Source organism: Nannospalax galili, unplaced genomic scaffold (genome assembly GCF_000622305.1).
Source record: "Nannospalax galili isolate Female #2095 unplaced genomic scaffold, S.galili_v1.0 scaffold498, whole genome shotgun sequence".
Lineage (NCBI taxonomy): Eukaryota > Metazoa > Chordata > Mammalia > Rodentia > Spalacidae > Nannospalax > Nannospalax galili.
The window spans coordinates 977,697-983,088 of record NW_008342032.1 but is presented as its reverse complement, the minus strand read 5'-3'; the positions used below and the strand labels follow the sequence as shown (position 1 = coordinate 983,088).

The 5,392-nt window shown below is 36.1% G+C and overlaps 1 pseudogene; it reads right to left on the bottom strand.

The window, feature by feature from the left end:
• Nucleotides 1-225: 225 nt before the first annotated feature.
• LOC108491077 overlaps nucleotides 226-5,392 on the bottom strand; it is a 13,324-nt pseudogene continuing 8,157 nt past the window's right edge.

The following is a 5,392-nucleotide window of genomic DNA, read 5'->3' as shown; positions in this document are numbered from 1 at the left end:
AATAATAAACCGAAGAAGTCATTAATTATGAAGAGGTAGATGTAATTCTATGGAAGGAAGGATATAAATAAAATATGTCCAATCATTAACCATTATGTAAATGCAAATATAACCCAATCAAAAATATGCTTCACACCAGCTAGAAAGCTAATTGTAGCCTGCCTTGGTGTTGCACACCTATAATCCCAGCACTTGTGCGTCAGAGGCAATACAATCTATTAGTGACTATCTCTAAAATTAGAAAAAGTAAATGGTTAAAAGGAAAAAAAAAATTGCGTGGTTAACTGGATGACAAGACTCGGTACTTTGTGAGACTCAGCAACTCAGCACCAGCTCTGGGAGAGCCACATTACAGCCATGAGGGGAACTGAGCAGAGAATCAGCAAGGGGCTGCACCAGTGTCTGTGCCCTTCATCTTGGAGGCATTTCTTCATTTTGAACACTCTAGGCACACTGCTATTTCTAGAATAGTGCTAGTAAATATTACAAACCTTCACTGCTGTTGGGACCATATAAGCAATCATGCGAAAGGCACCCATTAGGTATTTAGCAGTCACAACTGGACTCAGTGCAAAACTGGTTTTAATCTTCTCTGCCAGTTGTAGATTTGTTCTGAATGCCCCGTAAGCTGAAAGAAAGCAAGAAAATAGATCACTTTTCAGTGTTCTCTCTTGATTCAAAGTTCCTGTTTCATTTTGTTAGTTGCTACTGAGAATTAATGTGTGCTCTTTGCTATATGTTTCAAAATCTGTCTCAGGTAATCTTGTAATTCACCTGAAAATGCACCACTAGCTTTACTTTAATTCTAATTGTTTATCTAGTCACTGTGAATGGTTTTGGATGCTTAGCTCTACATTCAATGACTCCTAGTGATTTGTTCCATTACAAAAAGTCAGAAATCTAAGAAATAAAGCATTCTCATGTTTATTCATCAATGTTGCTTACACTTTGGGAATCCTAAGTGTTACCTAGCATTACATCAGTTTTTAAATTTTATTTATTTTTATTTAACTTTGCAAATTTCATGTTTTGATCATACTTAGACTCCCTCCCTTATCTGCACCTCCCATAGTCCCCTCATCAAATTTCATGCATTCTGTCATATATGTTAAGATCTATCAAGCCAAGTTCATGTCCCCAAATGTCCCTTGGTTTGAATCCATCCACTGGAGCCTGGCCACTTTATTCAGCATCACTCCCTTAAGCAGAACCAACTCTCCTTCTCCCAGTAGTCATTGTTTGCCACTAGATTCTCAGCTAAAGTTAGGGCTTCTTACCCATTTCCTCACTTCTATGCTGGGTTTTTGTCTGGTTTGAGCTTGCATCAGTCTTGTGCATGCTCTCACCATTGCTGTAAGTTCATATGAGCAAGTTCCCAGATACCTGGAAAACTCTGTTTCCTTGTGGACTTCCACTATCCTTGGCTCTTACAGCCATACTACCCCCCTTCCACAATGGTTCCTGAGCCCCGGGTAGCAGAGGTTTGCTATAGGTACTATGCAAGTGGACAAAGGAGAAAACCATTAAAGGGCCCTGCCCAGCTGTAAAGGCTAATAAACACAACAATGGTTGGCCCAGCAAACTATCTCGATTGCTGTAGTAGTGGCACTTTTATATTGGGGGGTAATCAACATTTGTCTAATTGTACTTAAAACTTTCTCAGTGGGAGAAAACTCACATGTGATACTGTAAACATAACTAAATACACGTGAGTAGAGGTCATAAATCCTAGACAAAAATTTATTTTGTCACATCTCTAGACCAATGTAATTGCTTACCGTATTCTAAATATGTATTCTTATATTCAGAGACAAGTGTATCTCTCACCACTCATCATAAAACCTTCTTTTGCAACAGATGGAGACTATTATAGAGTCCTACAACTGGTCACAAGCCGAGAATACGTGTCTATGAGAAGCCTAGTCCTAAGTAACACATCTACAACACAACCTCTACACCCGAAGCTCAGGAAACATAGTGGAAAAGGGGACAGAAAGAATATTAAGGCATCTCTCAACTCTCACCAGTGAAGCTTTCTTGTGCAATAGATGGTCATTAACTTAGAAAGCCACAACTGGCCAGAATAAGAGTATACATTTTCTCTTCTGATCATGCTGAAAGTGGTTTTCCTGTATTGTGGACCTGTACACAATTTTTACATTTAGAAAATTGCTTTGGCTAGTTGGGTAGCCTGTCTTCCAAAAGACTGCCTCATTAATGTTTACCTTAGTATATTTTTCCATAAAATCTTCTCTAAGAGTTGGAATACATATTCCTTTCCATGATTTACTGTGTGTCCCTTCTTCCAATTCCATATGTTACCATATATGTGTATGTATATATATATATGCATAACATAATTATATTTTATTACTGTTAATAGAAACTCTTCAGCTCTTGAAAGAAATGGGCAATGGCCCAGGTTCCCCCAAATGTCATGACTTATAGAAAGTTATCCTGCTGTGTTTAAAGGATTGGGAGCTCAGCATCTCTCTGTTTCCCTCTTTGGTGTCTACATGACTGTCAAGCAAATCTGTAAATGCCATTCCATTTTTGTGGTGCCTTTTCATTAAGGGTGATATTAATACCAGGAGATACTAGCAATATGTACAGACATTTTTACTTCTCAGAACTCAAGGGGAATGAGTGGATCTACACACTTACATCAAATTGGTATATACCCTGGATATCACTAAGCATTCTACAGTGCATATTGTACAAAGACAGACCCTCAAGAAAAATGATGTGATCCAGATTATATGAAGGTCTGTGCTGTGGTGATATGGCCTGCCTAATTGGATTGTGGGTTTGTAAATGCACATTGTAGCAAAGTATCTTTGAAGTTGCAAGAACACTACATGTTTAAAAAATGATTTGTAAGTTAGTTACAAATGTTTTCCTATATTCAGAATGTTTGGAAGCATCAATTCTCTCTTGGATATTTGCTATGAAAGTTAACATGACTCAAACATCCCAAGACAATACCAGGTGAACATCTGTGGAAATTCACTGGGCCCTCAGAATTTAATTGCTCAAGAGCCCAAAGTAACATGACTTTTCCTAAATAGAGACTACATATCAATTTTCATTAAGAAATCCACATAAAGACATCAAAACAAATATATTAAATTAAGTTTTGGAAATTCCAGTTGCAAAGACTCCTAAGTGTCTTTAGCACATTCACTTTGTTTAAATGAATCGAATATTTGGAATCATGATATTTACAAAGCAGATATTCAAGTTTGCTGTAATCTCACCACTTGGGAAGCTTAGTCTGGAGGATTAAGTGGTTGAAGCCAGCCTGGTGTATATAGCAAGAACCTGTGCTAAGCAACAACAACAACCTTGGGTGTCTATTATCAAAATGAACCGTGTATTATAACTGTTTTTTTTTACATTTTTCCTAGACTAAGTATTTCTAAATACTGCCCAAATGTCATTTCTACCAAATAAATTATTTCTAGAAGGGTTTATGTGTGGTTTTTCTGATATAAGTTGCAACATGATCAGATTTCAGTCATCATACCGAGGATACTCTGGGAATGGCCAATGTGGTAAATTTTCTTTTGTCCTGTTTTATCCACAATGAAATCAGTGGTGGCTGGAAGATCATATTTTATTTGCTCATCATAACTGTGTGAAATAAAAATGGACAGATTGTGAGTTAATCATTAATAATGAAGAGTTATCCTCACAGAGTAAACTATGACCTTAAAAAGTCTCTCTAAAGGAACGCATAGATAACACTAATCAAGTATCTCCTACATACATTCTGTCAAGTTACCATCTCATAAGTACAATTTCTTCCAGTGCATACAGAATGAATATAGTGGTTTGTGTACACTTCCAGAACTAAGGAAACATGTTGAGGATCATAGTCATTCAGGTAGATGACTACATTTCCATGCACATCTACTGGGTATCATAATTTGTGACATAGTACAACATATACCATTCCCATAATGTACATAAGAACAATATTAATTTATATTTTGGTGGGGCATATTAACGTTGTCAGCAAAGTTGCTGATGTATAAAAATGAAAATGGGAAAGGAATTTTAGTAAACTGATAGGAATAAATTCTACAAAGGTTTTCTGGTATTTTGTGACAGAAATTAACCATGTATGTTTTAGTCCCTTTCTTCTTTGTTTTTTAATAAAATAGTAGGACCCATGCCAGAAGTAAAAAACCAAAAGTTGTAGATAATGGGAATTTGCATATGTCTATGCTCATGGAATTGGCAGTGTTTTATAGTTCAGAAGTAAAAAGACAGGAAATAATATATTACATTTATTTTATCTTAATTCTTTTTGTTGTTGTTGTTTTTAGTGAAAACGCTCATGTTTTGGCAGTTCCTCAAATAGGAACCAGCAATTTCATTTGTAGGATAGTTCCACCATGTATGCAAACAAATGCTTGTACATGAACATTGTAACAGCACTCTTTTACAGTAGCCCCAAAGAAGGAAATAACTCAGATGTCCATCATCAGTGAATAAATAAAATAAGGTCCATGCACACAATGGAATCCTGGGTGGGGGAGAAAGACTGAGGGGTGAATGCTTAGTAGGTGCAGGTCTCCTTTGAGGAGGATGACAAAGTTTAGGAGTTATACAGAAGTCATGATTGCATAAGTCAGTACGCTAAATGCCACTGTGCCATTGAATTGGTCACTTTTTTTTGAGACAGGATCTCATTATGTAGCCAAGCAAGGCTAGCCTTGAACTTATGATCCTTCTGCCTCAACTTCCCAAGTGCCAGGATTACAGATGTGTCAACATACTGGCTAAACTGTTCACTTTATTTTTTTTTTAATAACCACATACTTAGAAGAAGCATTCCATTACATCAGCATTGACATATTCAATAACATTTTTTCTGAGCTAGGCTGCACCTCTTACAAAAATGGCTGTACATTTTTAGGTTTACAGTTGAATTATTATGGTTATACAATATTGTACTCAGTATAAAACCTATAAGACATAAAATTAAATGAGGTTTTAACCTTTAAACAAGATCTCCGTTTCATTATTAAAATATAGAATTTCATGCAGAAAACTTCATTTTTAATGCAATTGACATTAAGATGTTTGCACATGCGTTTCTAATCTCTATATCAGATTATTACTAGTCACAGTCAGTTACTTTCTGAGGTCCTTGGCATCTGAGCTACTTGTTCTTTTTTTATGTTTTATTCATTTTTTTAATTTTTTTTAATTAAAAGAAGCATTTCATTACAACAGCATTAACCTATTCAATAACATTTCATCCAGAAAAATTCATTCCAGGCTCTTGACATTGAGACGTTTTCTCATGCATTTCTAATCTCTATATACATGACTATCACTGGTCACAGTCACCCACCTTCTGAGCTCCTCGGCATCTGAGCAT